This window comes from Dromiciops gliroides, chromosome 5 (genome assembly GCF_019393635.1).
Source record: "Dromiciops gliroides isolate mDroGli1 chromosome 5, mDroGli1.pri, whole genome shotgun sequence".
In the NCBI taxonomy this organism is placed as follows: Eukaryota; Metazoa; Chordata; class Mammalia; order Microbiotheria; family Microbiotheriidae; genus Dromiciops; species Dromiciops gliroides.
The window spans coordinates 243,116,563-243,135,230 of record NC_057865.1 but is presented as its reverse complement, the minus strand read 5'-3'; the positions used below and the strand labels follow the sequence as shown (position 1 = coordinate 243,135,230).

At 37.8% G+C, this 18,668-nt stretch overlaps 1 protein-coding gene across 1 annotated transcript in view; it reads left to right on the top strand.

Annotated features, from left to right (window-relative positions):
• Nucleotides 1-18,668, top strand: part of PTPRR (protein tyrosine phosphatase receptor type R) — a 373,668-nt gene that overhangs the window by 48,675 nt on the left and 306,325 nt on the right. The gene's annotated exons all lie outside the window — the stretch shown is intronic.

The following is an 18,668-nucleotide window of genomic DNA, read 5'->3' as shown; positions in this document are numbered from 1 at the left end:
AAAATGCTATTTTTGAAACAAATATCTCAGATAAAGGCCTCACTTCTCAAATATGTAGGGAACTGAGTCAAATTTATAAAAATACAAGTCATTCTCGAATTGATAAATGATCAAAGGATATGAACAGGCAGTTTTCAGACAAAGAAATCAAAGCTATCTATAATCATATGAAAAAATGCTCTAGATTACTATTGATCAAAGAAATGTAAATTAAAACAACTCTGAAGTATCACCTCACACCTATCAGAATGGCAAATATAACAAAAATGGAAAATATTGGATGCTGAAGGGGATGTCGGAGGGGATATGGGAAAGATGGGACACTAATCCACTGTTGGTGGAATTGTCAAAAGAGCATTCTGGAGAGCGTAATGATTGGAATGATGCCACCTACTGGAGACTTACTATAGGAAAGCTCCAACATGAGGAGAATGCCTCAGAGGGCAAGGCCATGTGGCTTTTCCTTGGCGTCAGGAAGTGATGTTTGCTCATGGGTGCTGTCTATCAAGGCTACCAGTCAATCAACTTGAGTAGCCTCCTATTTTCTGGGAGGGGACAGGAAGGAGGAAAGAGGGCCTGTGCGGAGAGCTCTGTCTCTTTTTGTTTCCTGACTTGATGGTGGTGGTGGCAGCAGAGGAATTCACAGGAAATTTGAGGAAAGATAGGAATGCCAGGCTGTTGGAATTCTGTTCTCAATCTTTCTATCTTTCAATAAACCCTTAAAAACCTAAACTCGTTTTATCAGTGATTTTAGTCAGTTTCCCCCAAAACTGGGGGAACAGATTAAAACTCACATTTAGAATCTTAAATTACACAAGAGCAACTTGGAACTATGCCAAAAGGGCTTTACTCTTTGATCCAGCAATACTGCTGCTAGGTTTATATACTGAAGACATCCCCAAAAAGAGAAAAAGATCTATATGCACAAAAATCTTCATAGCAGCTCTTTTTGTGATGCCTAAAAATTGGAAATTGAAGCAAGCTGTGGTATATGCTAGTGATGGAATATTATTGTGCTATAAGAAATGACAAGCAGGATGATTTTAGAAAGGCCTGGAAAGACATGTATTAACTGATGTATAGTGAAGAGAGCAGAACCAAGAGAACATTGTGCACAGAGATAGCAATATTGTTTGATGAATTGTGAAAGACTAAACTATTCTCAACAATAGAATGATCCAAGAAAATCCCAAAGGACTATTGATGAAACATACTATCCACTTCCAAAGAAAGAACTGATATTGATGGAACACAGACTGAAACATGCCATTTTTCAATTTCTTTCATTTTTTTAATTAAAGTTTTCACATACAAAATGACTATGGTAATGTTTTACATAACTACAAATGTATAACCTATATCTGCTTATTGCCTCAGGGAAAGGGTAGGGGAGGGAAGGAAGGAGGGATAAAAATTGGAACCCTAATCTATAAATAAAAATGTTTATTACTTAAAAAACATTCTGAATCAAAGTGATATATAGATATGTACATATATGTATATATGTATACATAAATATATATTCATATCTCTTTGTCCAAATATGTATATGTTTTGAAATATCAAAGTATTCTTAAAACAATGGTTCTCAAACTTTTTGGTTTCAGGAACCCTTTATACTCTTTTGTTTTACCCCTTCATACTCTTAAAAATTATTGAAGAACTCAAAGGACTTTTGCTTATGTGAACTTTGTCTATTGATCTTACCAAATTAGAAATTAAAACAGATACATTTCAAATATTTATTTACCAATTAATTAAAATAATAATAAAACTAGTCTATACTAACATAACATTTTTGTGAAAAATAACCATTTTCCAAATTAAAAAAATTGCTAGAAGAATGTAATTTTTAAAACTTTTTGGGGGTAAATTTCTTCAGTCTAGCTTAATAGAAGACAGCTGGATTCTCCTATCTACTTCTGCATTCAATCTGTTGTAATATGCTGTTTTGGTTGAAGAAAATTCGACCTCACACAAATATGTGGTTGGAAAAGGGAAGAGTGTTTTAAAAGGCAAATAACATGTTAGTATTATTATGAAAATAATTTTGTATTATTATGAAAATAATTTTGACCTCACAGACCCCCTGAAAGAGTTTCAGAGATTCCCAAGAGTCCCCATACCACACTTTGAGGACCATTGTTTAAAATATATACATACAACACCAATATGTCCATAAAAATCAAGGCATATAGATTTGTACAAACACACATATGTGGATGCACGTAGATATTTAAATAGCAAACTTTACTATACCAAATATTAGTGAGGAATAACATGATGAATAACACTCTACACAAATTACTTAGAAGAAAGATTGAATCAGCCATAATTTTCATTATGTGGATGAGATTTTATTTCATTAAATCTAAACTGAATGTTCAACATCTTTTTTGAAAAACAAAAAATACAAAACATTACAATGTCAAAGTGATCCAAATATTTTCCATTCTTGCATATTTCCTGAATATGATGGTTATTGTTCTAAAAATACAAAGTTTAGGGGAAAATCTGGTTTCTTGTCATGAAGAATATATGAATAATGCCTTCAAGGAATATTGAATTTCCAAAAGGGACATAAGGAGACCATACAGATTAGGGTTCCAAAGCTTATCTGCTAATGTAAAATAGAAAGACAGAGCCCCCAAATGACTATTCATTGAATCACAATTTCACATTCCTATGACACACATGGTAGAATATATATATATATAATCACTCAATCTCTGAATGTCATAAAGGATAACTAACACATTGAAAATTGGAACTATAGTTTGGATTTACCGAGGAATCACTTTTTTTAAAAGGTGGTAACTTCCAGACACTAACAAATTGAATTAGAACTAAAAGGTCTGATTGTTTAATGTATATACATACATATGTGTATTTGCTTATGTTATATGACATTATATTATGATGTGATATTATGTAATGATGTGTCATGTACTGTAACATGTTGGATCATACCTCTTCGCATTATATAGTATCATATAACATGATACCATGCCATATCATATGTGTACACATATTATACACCCAATCATTAACACTTATGTGCATACATGATACACATTGTGTATGTACATATATTAATGTGTGTATTATGTGTATGTTTTGATTTTACCAGTCTTTAAATAATGATTTCTGATTAAAAGGGAAGTAAATTGGAAGTTATAGTTTCTTACAAATTAAGTATGACTTTTTTTTTCACTACTCCCCTCCTGCCCATATATTCTGATCAGGGTGACTTGAACAAAGTGGAATTTTTCATTCTAATTCTGGTCTGCTATCTCTGTACAGAACTTGCCTTTGCCACTATAGCTGCCCATCTTTCAGCAGAAGTCAGTAGAAACAGAGTATTAAACAGTGAAACGATCCTTCATAAAGAAAAAATGGAGTTTTTTTTCTTAATCAATACAAAAAATTTTCTTTTTAGATTATTTGGGCTACATTCATCTGGAATAAATACATGTAGCTTGTTCATCTACATATAATTGTTATCCTAAAGACAGAACCACAGATAAAATATTTCATTTAACTGCTGTTCCCTACTGAGTTCAGAAACAACCCCAGACACTTAGCAGCTGTGTGATCCTATGAAATTTGCTTTATCTGTCTGCCTTGGTTTCTTCACCTGTAAAATGGAGATGATAATAACACTTATCTCCCAGGGTTTCTATGAGGATAAAATGAGAAAAGATTTGTAAAGAACTTGCAAACCTTAAAGCACTATATAAATTCTAGCCATTATTACTACTACTACTATTATTACTATTAGCATCAGGAAATAAAGTACTCCATATAAATGAATTTTCAAGATAAATGAAACTTATCTTTGGAGTTCCCTAATATCTTCTACTTATAACCAGTCACATCAGAATCTTTCTAAGAAATCTTATATATTTCCTTTTTTCTTAAACGGGAGACATCATTTAGCTTTTCTTTATGAATCAAGCCCATTTTGGGCTTTCAGTGACATAGTACTGTGTCCACTTTTTTGTTTTTGTTTTTGTTTTTGTTTTTTTTTTGGGGGGGTGTTGTGGTGCAATGAGGGTTAAGTGACTTGCCCAGGGTCACACAGCTAGTAAGTGTCAAGTGTCTGAGGTCAGATTTGAACTCAGGTCCTCCTGAACCCAGGTCTGGTGCTCTATCCATTGTGCCACCTAGCTGCCCCCTGTGTCCACTTTTAAAGATTTCACCTCCTCCCTCATCAGGGTCAGCCATCACTAATAAATAGCATGCTGTCAGTCTGACAGAATCTAGATGCCCCCTTTTCTAGTTTTGTCACTTTGAATCTGCCATGACCTGAGAACCACACAATCTAGTGTGTTAAGAAATTTATATTTCCATTAGAATCACGACTCAGTGACAGTGGAAGGAGCAAATTGCCTCTCTTGGATTCAGAGATTCTGCTATTTGGGCTTCCAGAGGCCTTTTTCACTTCCAGGTTTGAAGCTGTGTTTCAGAGGATTGGAGTTGCTGAAAGAATGACCTCCAGGGAGGATATTAGTTGCCTTACTTTTCATTAGAATACACCTTTTCCCCCTTTCCTAACCAACTCCTACAGGCCTGGGATTGATGAAATGGGATTAAGACCTTGTCCAGGGAATAGATGTCAATGTTTGCCATATCCACATTATTTTTTCTTACAAAGAGTGGTTGATAGACACCATTTCTGTGAAGGGTATTTGTGTTTTGAGGAAATGGAATGGAACACATTATTATGTGGCTCTGTTCCAAAATGAGCTAGCAGGAAAGCATCTGGGACCAAGATGATAAAAGCCTCCATGGTATTGTAAAAGTGTTGTAAAAATGTTTTAAGAGATGCCCATCAAATGCTAAAATACTGCACTCTGCCACTAGAGAATGAGGGAACATTCTCACATAGGATGATATGTTTATTTAAATATTGACTGAAAGTGACTCTTTGCTTCTTGTCTTGTTCATGTGCCATAGCTAACTATCACAATACTATCTACTTTTTAAAGAGTGAAGACTTAACATGTCAGTTTCCAAGGCATCAGCCATTTTGTTATACAAAATCCATACCTGACATAAGTTCTGTGTGGAACAAGGATAAATTATACTCTGATTTATGTGATGGAATCTAACGATTCATTTTTATTTATGTTTTACCAACTTGATTCCCCTTTGCATCCTATGAGACTTGGAGACTCTTCTCTTGTTATTATATTATATTATATTATTATATTAAGCATTTCTTGCCAAGGCCAGAGGCTATAAGACAACTAAGATGCATTACATCTATATAATATGAATGACTTCTTCAAGCAGATAATCAGAAGGACCTAGATATTGTAAACATCAAACAATATCACCAAAAAAGGAAATCAGATCTATTTTAATGGACAGTTAAGACTGGAGTGATTTTGGAATCATCCATTTGCTCAATCATATCATTGCTACCGATTAGAACAAAGATTGAAATCAACATCACTTTAGAGGAAAGGATAAAAATAGAAAGAAGACAGAGAATGCAATTACAGCAGCTCTGACTCAACCTATTTTAAACAGATTGTTAATTCTTGAAAAATGGAAATGGATAAAAGTAAGGACATTGACATCGATTATTTTTTTTTTTCCATAGAAGTTTAGTGCATTTAAACCAGTAACTACCAGCCGGAGAAAATAACTCAGAAGTACTTTCTGTCAAAAGGTATTTGATGTTCTTATCAATGGAGAGACATACCAACAGCCATAGAGATTCAACTAAGTCAGATCATTGATAGCTGTAACAATAAAGAGGACTCTAAATAGAAAGTGGGGAGGATTTGCCAGTGTTTCTGCAGAAGTACAATGTTATATTGATAACAATAAAGACACTACATTTGGGCTCTAATAGTTTACAATTTTCTATGACAATATAGAAACCATATTTAAGAAAATGAAGTAAAAAAGAGTTGATAGAACAGAGAGAATACACAGAAGAAATCTGTCCTATAAGTGACAAAAATATGATGGCTCTCAAGGATTGATTTTCAGGATATTTCAAAGAGAAAAAGATGTCAAAGGGATGAAAAGGTCATGAAAAATCTAATTATTACAGAAAAATGTTTATTGTAAAGATATTAGCAATCCACTGTTCTACTTCTCTGCTTCTTAAAATTTTTATAAGGATGGCCAACCCATGCATTAAGGATACCCATAATAAAAATTTGAAAAGGGAACAAGTAAGTTATCACAGGTGATTCTTTGTTAAAGACCTTCATAATAGTCATACAATTGACTAAGAGGTATAAAATATATATGCTCTTGTTGTTGTTGTTGTTTTGTTATTCAGTCTGTTTGTTATTCGTTGATAACCCCCCCCCCCCAAATGTATTTGGTAAAACAAAACATTGCTATAAAGCCTCTTCTCCAACACATTGTCTCTCATGCATGTTGTAACCATAAGAGATTCCTTGGTAGAAGCCATCACAGAGATGGTGTTGCTCATCCATATATATGTGTGTATGTATATATATGCAAACACACATACATACATGGGAATGTTGGAGACTGTGATGATTAAAAATTTGAGAGAGATAGTTCCTGGGTAATTTAAACATTTTATTAATAAGGTTGACGGGTTATTAATAAAAGCATGGCCGTTTGCCCATCTCTCTCTCAGATCAAAGACAATCATGGTGGTGGAGCACAGAGCTTATAAAGAGTAGGTGGTCAGAGGGACCAAGAATTGACCCCTGAACAGAGTGATTATCTCCAGATTGGGGTATCCATTCAAAGAATGTCCTCCTCTTCAGTGGGGAAGGGGGTGAGGCAAATGGTCCCATCCCAAATAGAGAAGCCTAAGTAGAAAACAATAAACTTCCCTACCTTAAATTCCTTAAAAGCTTGGAATGGGTCTGACCAAGATGAAGAGACTCAATGCAATCTTATTGTCAAGGAGAAACTACACCTCTAAAAGTCAGGGCTTTGAAAGAAGGGGGGCTCTGAATTTCCCCAAGATATTGGTTATAAATAATAATTTCTCACAAAATAGATCAAACTGGGTAGAGAGAATTGGTTGTTAAATTCTCAGTGTGAGTATTTACACCTCAAAAGTCAACAAATACTACAAATCAGAACTGGATATACTGTTTTGTTAATTATCTATACAGTTATGGAGAAATGTTAATAATTCAGATCAAACTTAAAGTTGTTTCACATATACATTTTTTAGAAGCCAATTGTTAAATATTTAGCAGCATATCCCTGAAATTACATACATATGTATAATGTGTATGTATTTATGCATATACATATGTGTATATAAATAACATATATTTATCCCATGTATGTATATTTATACATATGCATATATACTGTAAAGAATTAATTGTTATTTGAGGTTTTTATGCCTCGGTGCACACTGGCCTGGGGCTCCGCAAAACGAATGGTGCTCCATCCACTGGTTGTAGCCATTGCCATGGAGCTGGCACCTCACGTCATCACCACTCACCAGCCTACATGGGCCTGGCCAAATTATAATGATTGGAAGCCTAGTGAGGACAGTCATGTGACTGTCAGAGTGGCCATCCAATTGGCTGGGGGCTGTGTGAAGTGTGCGGGGAGTTAGGAAGTTTTGTTCCCCCCCTCCCCTTGCATTTTAGCTGGAAGCTGGAAGGTGCTGGAAGAGGCTGTGGTGTATTCTCAGCTGATTCCTGGGCAGTGGTGGTTTTTTTTCAGGTTGTATAATTTCCCTTTCCCCATTTTATTTCCTTTCCCTCGATTCTACTGATCCTGTTTGTGTGTGTGTGTGTGTGTGTGTGTGTTTTTAAGTTCGTTCTTGTTAAAATAAATCCTGTTCTGTTTTGAGGGAGGCTGCCGTTCTCCTTCCTTGCCCCAATATTGCAGTGAGCCACTTAGCTAACACTCCCCAGTTAAAAATCGGTCCCCACAATACTTATACATGTCTTGTTCCATTACTCGTTGGGTAATCCATATTTTCATTTTGAATAAAAATATCTATGTCATATTTTCCCACTTTGTACCGCTGAAGCCTATTACCTGAAATTCACTGTAAGACTTACTGTACATTTATTCTTATTAAATGCAAACATAGTTGATTTGGCCCAGTGCTCCATCTTAGAATTGTGGAGTATACAGTCAAGCACTGGAATGGTTCCTTAAAGATAATTGCGAGAAATAGCACTCCAGTACTCAGTGTTGGTGGTGGTGGTGGTGGTGGTGGGGGGTGTCAAAAAGCTCATTTATTTTCATTCTAGAGAGAATGGGCCAACCCCTAGCAGAGTGAGCCCCAAGCTAGAGGCTTGCAGGCCTTTTAATGGCAATTGGCCTCTCCCCTTAGTATTACAATCAAATACAGCATCCCTGCCCCTCTGCATTGATTCTTCTTCTAGTGGGAACCTTCCATAGGAAGCCCTCTATTTGAATTAACCCCCAGTTGTGGGTATTAGCATTTGAGTACCTGCTTCTATTCTAATCCACTCTCCCAGCTGAATCTGAATCCACTCTCACATTAAATCACCTGTAATTGTCTTCCCAGACAACTCCAATCCACTGAGAGGAGCCCACTTTTTCCCACAATAATCAAAGCCAGGGGCAGCTAGGTGGCGCAGTGGATAGAGCACTGGCCCTGGAGTCAGGAGTACCTGAGTTCAAATGTGGCCTCAGATACTTAACACTTACTAGCTGTGTGACCCTGGGCAAGTCACTTAACCTCAATTGCCTCACTAAAAATAAATAAATAAATAAATAATCAAAGCCAAACCCCTCATTTTATAAATCAGAAACATGAGCCCTCCCTGTAGTAGTTTTTGTCTTGTCAGTATCCTATATGAGATTTGAACATAGGTGTTATGGGGGGAAAATGGGGTACGGGGTTTGGGGTTCTTAGGAATTCTTCTTTAAAGAATTATACCTTCTTGCACACAAAAGCAGTTAGAATAAGATGGTAGTTTATTTAGGGGCAAGGGAAGGGAGGGGGGAGGGAAGGGAAACCATGAAAGAAATCCTTGGACTTTTCATGGGGAGAGAGGTATGGAACAAAGCACATGGCTCTGACGTACCAATCTCCTTGAGCAGGAGACTGGCAGGTACTTTTATAGGGGACTGATGGGAGTGGCCATCTGCCTGTGGAAAGTTCCTTTAGTGAGGGAGGACCATCCCCCACTGGTGGTGGCTAGAGGAGTTGGGTGAGGGGTGGCTACGTATCTCTCAAGCCATCTCTCTCTTCAGGACACAAAGGCTGCAGCCACACCCAAATTTATCTCCCCAGGGGTAAGGGAGACCAGTATGAAGGGTGGAGGTCCTAAAGCTAGCTCAGTCCAAACTGTCTTATCTCTCTAGGCGTATCTGTCCTCTGGTTTGGTTTCTCAAGGAGAAGATTCCTTGATGTGCCCCAGAGAACCTCTGGGGTACTCTGGGCCCCATGACATAGGTGTTTTTGACTCCACTCAGAAAATACCCTCACTTTGGTAAAGATTAAAGGCAAAAAAGGGGGATGGCAGAGGATGAAATAACAATGAACATGAATTTGGACAGACTTCAGGAGAAAAAGGATAGAAAGGCCTAGCATACTGATATGGGGGAGAAAGTACATGGGTCCTTAGGATTCCTCTGTAAAGAATTACACTCTCGCGCAAGTCCTATTTAGGAATAAACGAACAGGTTTATTGGGGTACAAGAGAAACTGGTTGGGAGGAAGGTTTAAAAAACACTTTCCTCTCTGACTAGCTTGGGGAGCGCCCTTTTATAGGGCTAAGATCGTGTGGGTAAAATGTCCATTATTGAGTGAAGGGTTGGAAGTAGTCTGGTGGTGGGTTGGGGTAGTTTGATGATGGGTTGTGGGCAATCTGGTGATGGGCATTAACTCTATCCTGGTGGGTCCAAGCAGCTTGCTAGCGGGTGGTTTCTTTATCCTCTCCTGGTGCAGCCATGCCTAACAGGATTACTTCATCCAGGTGGTGAGGAGGACTGGGATACAGGATGGTGGTCCTCAGACTTGCTCAGTTCAATCTCATGCTGCTTATCTCTTTTGGGTGTGTCTGTCTTTTGGTTGAGCTCAAGGAGAAGCTTCCTTCATCTCTAGGGAAAAACTCCTGGGGTTTCAAGGAAAAAGTTCATTGACCTCCCCAGACAACTTTTGGGGTAACCGGGGCCCATAATACTCCCATAACAATAATAAGGTCCATGGGGTCATGAAGAGTCAGACATGACTGAGTGACAGACAGAACAACAATAATGGCTTTTGACTCCAATGTCAATGCTGTAGTTTTTTCCTCCCTCGCTGTATCAGTTTGTCAAGATCTTTTTGAATCATAAAGTGGTTCATCCAAATGTGTTAACAATACCTCTAAGCCTTCTGCCACTTACCAACTTGATAAGTATAACATCTATGCTTTTATCTAAGTCATTGATAAAAATGTTAAATAGCAGTGTCAGGGACAGTTCCCTGGGGCAGTCCATTAGAGACATCTCTCTGCACTGATGTCAACCCATTAATACTTCAAAACTATCTCTTGGTAATGTTGTCTAACCAATATTTTTTCCATCTTGTCAACAAAAATCCACTCACATGAACTTTTCTTTCATCATATATATGAAACTTTGTAAGTTATCTCCTTAAAGAATTAAGTCAATTATAGCAGGCGTGTAAGCTACTCCAAAAACTTTTCTCCATATTTTTACAAAACACCTGACATTTTCTATCTGCAAAGATAGTCAGTGACCCCCAGTTTCAAAATGACAAGTTGAGCAATCAATTATCCTTCCTGAAGGGCATAGACCTATCTTTGCAAACAGTCAGCAAAGCTAATCGTCGTAGATTCTTCCAGTGTCACTATGAAAACATAATCCAAAATGACAGTGTTGGAGAGGAGCTCCTGGCAAAAGATCATTTCCAAAAAATGCAAAAGAACTTGTTCCCTCTACCCAAATTCATTTATTGGATAATGGAGTTAATGAAGAGAAAATTGTCAGTGTTCATCTTTTTATTTTCCAAGGGATGGGGACTAGATCTGTGATTTCATTGGTATAGGAACATCTCATGATGAGGAACTCCCTCTACTAATGTAGGTCAGCACTTGCTTTGTAATTTATTGTCTTAGAGAGATGCTCAGCTCTGGAATCCTAAGAGTTTAAATGATTTTTGCCCAGTGGATTGAGAGCTTATGTGATTTGCCATCATGTGTCACTTGAATTCAGGATTTCCTCGCTTCTAGGAATCTACACCATACTAGCTCATTCCATTTTCCTTTTTAAAAAATAGGCACAAAATGGTAACAGGGAATGTGATTAAATCCTGTTGGACCACTTTTTGTGTGTGTGAGGCAATTGGGGTTAAGTGACTTGCCCAGGATCACACAGCTAGTAAGTGTTAAGTGTCTAAGGCCAAATTTGAACTCAGGACCTCCTGACTCCAGGGCTGGTGCTCTATCCACTGTGCCATCTAGCTGCCCCTGGACCACTTTTTTAGGGATTAATTGTGAGAAACCCCATTTAAAAGTTTCTGGGACTCAGTGTTGGAGAAGTATCAAAGGTCTTTATTTACATTCAGGTTCGAATGGGCCAGCACCCTAATGGAAATGGCAGTGAACATGGGACTCTGGAGCCCTTTTATCTCTTAACCTAGCTGGCCCCTCCCTTCTTCCTTAGTTATAATCTGCCCATCAAGACACTGGTGCCCAATGCTAGCCAATCAGAATGCAGTATAGTCAAAGGGGCAGCCCTTTAAACTCCTCCTCCACGTGACCCATCTCCTAGCTAAAATTTACCTCCCAGACATTAATTGTTCCCCAGACAACTTCAGCTTTTGATGGGTGCCCATATTTTCCCACATTAACCAATTGCTCAACAAATGTTGAGTTTCTGCTACATTGCCCATCACTTTCTGGTTACAGAAAAATATCAAATATGCTTCCTGCTCTCAAGATGCATATGCTGTAGATGGAGAGAATAGATGAATGAACTAATAGTTGAAGAGAATATACAATTCAGTGCTTCAATTGTAGCATCAATATTGTACATATTGAGAGGAAAGGAAACAGAAAGGGGATGTGCTGAGTTGGAATGTAGACATTGGAGCTATGAGGTAGAAGAGAAGACCTCAGGCTTCATCCTTTTGTTTCTGTCTTGATTGCTTCCTGTTATTTAAGGAAATAGTATGCAAATAACTATGTACAGACAAGATATATACAGAATAAATTGAAAATAACCCACAGAGGAAAGGCACTAGCCTCAAGGGAAATCAGGATCACTTTCTCATACAAAGTTGGGTTTTAGCTGAAACTTGAAAGAAGTCAGAGAAGCCAACAGGTAGCCATGAGGAAGAAGATAATTTCAGGAATGGAGATGTACTGTCCAGTGAGGAACAGGGAGGAGGCCAATCTCACTGGATCACAGTGAATATGGTGTGGAGTGAGGTTTAAAAAAGACTGCAAAAATAAGGAGGGATCAGGTTGTGAAGGACTTTAAAGGCCAAATTAAGGAGCCACTGGAGTTGACTGAATGGTGGGGAAGGGCCTGTGAGGCGGTGACATGGCCAGTCTTTTGCCTTAAGAAGATCAGGTTTACAGTTGATTAGAGACCAGTTTGAAGTGGGAAGAAATTTGAGACAGAGAGACCAGCCAATAGACAATTTCAATAATCCAGTGAGAGGTGATAAGAGAATTTCTTGGGGCAGCTAGGTGGCACAGTGGATAGAGCACTGGCCTTGGACTCAGGAGGACCTGAGTTCAAATCTGGCCTCAGACACTTAACACTTACTAGCTGTGTGACCCTGGGCAAGTCACTTAACCCCAATTGCCTCACCAAAAAAAAAAAAAAAAGAGAGAGCGAGAGAATTTCTTCCTTGGATATGCTCAGAGGTTCATTGATTGTGCTAGAAGGCACTTGAAGTAAAGATGCTGGAAGTCATCTAATCCAACCCATTCATGTTCTAGGATAGAACACTGGGGCCCAGAGAAATGAAATGACTTTCCTAGGGTCATAGAAGAAGTAGGAGGCAGAGCAAGGATTTGAACCTTGGTCTCCTGACTACAGACTGACTGCTTTTTCCAAAATTTTGAAGAATTTGGATATCATGAGGGTTGGTGGCATTGCTACTTCTTTCTCAAATTGCTTGTGTTACTATAAGTACATATTATATAATCTATGATATATGCATATAATAGATTATATATGACATGTATGTTATAGAATAAATCATGCATAATATTATGTATGATACCATTTTATGCTATACTATACTACATTATGTTATATATTATAATTTTCATGTGTATTTCCTACATGGGGGTAATCAATTGTGCTGATTTGTATCGTCTAGGCTGGGTGAGAAAATAATTTCAAATTATGAAAAATGAACTAAAATGTATCATTTTACATCTTTCGAAATTTTGAAAGCTGTTAAATGAAATCATCATGGAGCATGTGCTGCTTTTGAGTCCTTATATATTGTGTACTTCTAATATATATTTGGGCAGCTAGCTGGCACAGTGGCTAGAACTCTAGGCTGGTAGTCAGGAAGACCTGCTTTCAAATCTGGCCTCAGACACTTCCTAGGTGTGTGACCCTGGACCAGTCACTTAATCCCGTTTGCCTCAGTTTCCTAATCTATAAAATGAGTTGGAGAAGGAAATAGCAAATCAGTGCAGTATCTTTGCCAAGAAAACTCCAAATGGGAGCATGAAGAGTTGGACAAAACAATATGTATTTGGCAATGGTTACTTGTCAGATTAGTTTAAAAGCACTTCAGATTTTCTTGAGGCCTTTCATTGTTTGACATTCTGAGAATGGAGTTAAGAAGCTACTACTTGGATATAACTTTTTTTTTTTTTTAACACATTCAAAGGTATTATCGCAATCAAATGGGGCCTGGAAATTGGTGTGAAAGGTATTTTAATACCTTTATTATTTGTTGCAATTTGATTTCCTAAGTATTGATTAAGTACCTGATTTGTGCAAGACAATATAATAGCTAAGTAGTTCCTGCTTTCAAGGAAAATACATCCCCTCTGACAACTTTGGGAAGTGTTAACAAATCTGGACATGTAGAAGGTGAAAACTGAGCAATTGAGCTGATCTTTGAAGCCAGTTAGATATTCCAGGAGGTAGAGGTGAGAAAAGAGCACTACAAAAATGGGGAAAATCTGTGCAAAGATATAGAGAAGGCAAATGAAAGGTCATATATGGAGAAAAGCAAATATGCCAGTACTTTGGTTAGAGAGTAAAGTGAGTAAGGGGGAATAATGTGGAATAAATCTGGAAGGATAAATTTCAACCAAATTTAATTGAGTTAAAACTTTAAAAAGACTTTATTTTATCCTAGTGGCAAGTGGGAGCCACCAAAGTTTCTTGAGCAGTGGAGTAAGTAACCTGTCAAACCTGTGCTTTAAAAATGTTAATTTGTTGGAGGGCTAAATTGGAAAGGAGAGAGAGAGACACATAGGACACAAAAGAGAACAATCATATCAAGTCAGTAATAATTTTTATGTGTCTGATATCTGAGGATAATGTTGATATATTGCCAAGTATAGAGTATATTCTACAATGTCATAATTAAATGTTAGACATGTAGCTTAGAATCAGCACTTGATCCAAAGGAGTTGGAGAATGTTTAGGTAATAAACATTAGTTTGGTACTATTCTGTTAGGTACTAGTCTATCATTGGGGCATCCAAAAGGGCCATAGGTTGGTTAGGAGAGGGGTTAAAGGTTATATTTCCAAACAGAACATCAAAGAACACCAGTATCTGCTGATAAATTCCCAGTATGGCTCTATTCTAACATAGTATGCATCAAACCTGGGCAGTTTCTATCACATGGTTGTTACCTGAGGGATACTTGGGGCTTACTGCTGGTAGGTGGCACAATGCAGAGAGGACTGAGTCTAGAGCTAGGAAGACCTGAGATCAACTCTAGCCTCAAAGAATTTTTAACTATGTGACCCTAGGCAAGTCATCTGTCAGTTTTCCCTTCTGTTTTCCCCTTTTTCCCCTTTTCTTTCCCCTTAATCTTCTATCCAAGACATAAGTCCATCAATTAATGCAAAACCTGTCTTAGTTTCCTCAACTTTAAAATAAGGACAAAATAGCACTACCTAACAGGGTTGTGATGAAGATGAAAAAAAGATAATATTTATAAGTTCTTGCATATTGCCTGGGACATAGTAGGTGCTTAATAAATGCATGTTCTTGGATCCAACCATTCTGGAGAACAATTTGGAGCTATGCCCTAAGGGCTGTAAAACTGTACATACCCTTCAATCCAGCAATACCACTGCTAGGTTTATATCCCAAAGACATCCCAAAAAAGAGAAAAAGACCTATTTGTACAAAAATCTTTTTTTTTTCTTTCTGGTTTTTGGTTTTGGTGGGGCAATGAGGGTTAAGTGACTTGCCCAGGGTCACACAGCTAGTAAGTATCAAGTGTCTGAGGTCGGATTTGAACTCAGGTACTCCTGAATCCAGGGCCAGTGCTTTATCCACTGCGCCACCTAGCTACCCCCAAAAATCTTTATAGTGTAACGATTGGAATGATGCCACCTATTGGAGACTTACTATAGGAAAGCTCCGCCATAAAGGAAGGTCTTTGAGGGCAGGACCATGTGTCTTTTCTTTGGCATCAGGAAGTGACGTTGGCTGGTGGGAGGAGGAAGGGGGAGCTGGGCGCTCTGTCTCGCACTCTTTTCCTGAGGACGCTGGTAGAGAAGAGAGCTAGAAATGTGCTCTCCCTTTAATAGATAGATGAATGTAGGCCTTTCTCTCTCTGTTTACCAAATTCTTATTCTCCTTAATAAAATGATTAAAAGTCTAACTCTTGCTAAAGCTTATAATTTATTGGCGACTACTCATTAGATATTTTAGACAGACTAGCTAAAATTTTAGCCCTTAACAGAAGCCACTCTTTTTGTGGTGGCTAAGAATTGGAAATCAAAGGAATGTCCATCAATTAGGGAATGGCTAAACAAACTGTGCTACATTATGGTGATAGAATATTATTGTGCTATAAGAAATGACAAATGCATGTTGTCTTCCCTTCCTTTTCCTCCTTTTCACCATTACCCAGAAACATAGTCCTAAAAATACCTAGATATTTCAGTCTGTTACAAAACAGAGAAAAATGATTATTTTAAGTTTATTAAAACCAAAGAATTGAAAAGGACATCAATTTTTGAAACCATTAAGATTTAATTGGACATTTTAGGAATCAGTCTGCTAAATTAAAAAGAATGGTAATATTTAGTTAGAAAATGTGCTTCCTGGAAAGAACTACCTTCAAAGTGGATATAATCTTTGGAAAAGCCTTGACATTGGCCTTTCAGGAATTAAAAAACATGCTGGAGGATTAAAGTTGAATAATAAATGTAACATTACATAAAAGTGGGACGGGTATAAATCATTTATGACTTCCCGGCTCATCAGGAATTGGCTCTTTGATTCTTAATTGAAAGCTGGTGGGTCTAGATAGTCAAAAGAGTAAATTGGTTATGCTGATAACAGACAGCTTTGATTAAGGCATTAATTAATTTTAGGAGACAAAGAGAGCTTAGTATATTAAAAATGCCTACATTCACATTGTCATGAGCTTTTATTTAATTACTGGCTTCATCTGGTCAATGAGGATTGTTCATCTTTTATTTTAATTTTGATCAACATTTATTGCAGTGTGAATTGCTGTGGATTAGAATCTCTCTGCAGTGAGAGTATTGCAGGGATGGGTTCATTCTAGAAAAGTGGAAAAAAAAAACCTGCCTGCAGCCCATAAGTCATTTTACAGCATCCCTGACATTATGTCAACCCTCCCTTCTGTTTATCCCAACTTCTTTCCTTTTTCCTTAACCTTCAATCTAGGGTACGTGCCCATCAATTAATGCCAACTCCTGAGAGCTACTAGATTAGAAACCAGAAGCCATTGTGAAAAGGATTGTTGTAAGGGAGTCTATGTTGTTAATTCTTCTGGATAATTCAAGCAATGGTTAATGTGTGTGTGTGTGTGTGTGTGTGTGTGTGTGTGTGTGTGGGTGTGTGTTTCTTTTTTCAGGGAATTATACACCCAGTTCTTTGGTTGTTTTTCTTCAAATTTCCAATCATTTCAGTCACCCACTTTCTACTATCAAACAATCTGTATTGTTTACCATACCCTCAAGGATCTCACATATTAATGGGAGAGGGAGAGCAACCTATATCTGAGAACAAGATATAGACAGAATAGATGGATAGTAAACTTAGAAAGCAAAACACTGGTAACTGGGGTTTGGGACAGGACAGGTCTTCTTGGGGAGTTGACCCTTATTTATTGTTCAGTTATTTTTAGTCATGTTCAATTCTTCATGACTCCATTTGGGGTTTTCTTGGCAACCAACTGGAGTGGTTTTGCCATCTTCTTCTCCAGCTCATTTTACAGATGAGGAAACTGAGGTAAACAGGATTAAGTGACTTGCTTAGGGAGGTCACACAGCTACTAAATGTCTGAGGTCAGATTTGAACTCAGGTCTGTCCTCCTGACTCCCAAGCCAGCACTCTATGCACTGCACTACCTAGCTGCCCTAAGTCTTAAAGGAAGTCAGAGATTCTAAGAGGTGGCAATATCGAGGAGCAGCATTAGAGGCATGGGGAACATGTAGTGAAAAGATGGGAAATGTAGTGTCTCATGTGAAGAACATCAAGGCATCTACTGTGGCTGGGTCACAGAATGTGTAGAGGCAGGTAGAATGCAAAATGATTGGAAAGGTAAGAAGGGACTAAGCTTTTTTGTTTGTTTGGTTTTGGTTTTGGTTTTTTTTTTTTTGTGGGGCCATGGAGGTTAAATGACTTGCCCAAGGTCACTCAGCTAGTAAGTGTTAAGTGTCTGAGGTCAGATTTGAACTCAGGTACTCCTGACTCCAGGGCCGGTGCTCTATCCACAGCGCCACCTAGCTGCCCCTGGGACCAAGTTTTGAAAAGCTTTAATTGACCAACAGAAGAATTTATATTTGATCCCAGAGGTAATTTATTGAATACAGGGATCAGAACTGGGTTTTAGGAAAATTGTTTTTCTAGTGAAAATAGGATAGTTTGGAAGAGGAGGAAAAAGGCCTAGAAATGGAACTATAAGACCTAGGCTTTGGTTCTAGTTTTGCCATTTATTGTGAGATCTCTTCTGTTCCCATGCTCCCTAACACAACATGCCTGATCACACAATCCATACTTTATTATGGGTTTAACATGATCTCTGGCTGTTTCACATGAGGGTGACTTTTCCCTTCTGCTATTGTCTATTATACAATCTTTATGAGCTAGCATCTTAATCTTTCCCATCCTCAGTTTCCTCATCAAGGAATAACATGATAAAATCAGAGCAAAGGGTACAAATTGCAAGGGGGTAGTTTGGGGGCAAACACAAAGGCAAAGAAAATGATACCATAATTGTATCTGTCCAAAAAATAGGACGAGTTCCTTAGAAAGGAAGTGAGTTTTCCGTCACTGGAGATAACCAAGAAGAAACTTGTAAAGAAAACTGAAAGATGACTTCTTGGATGTTGGGGTTGTGCTAAATAACTTATGATGGCAAAAGTAGCTAGTAATTATAAATCACCTTCAATTTTGCAAAACATTTACAAATATGATCCCATTTTATGCTCACAATAACCCAAAGAGCTGGGGGGTAGGTGCTATTATTATCCTCATTTTACAGATGAGGAAACTGAGGTAGACAGAGGT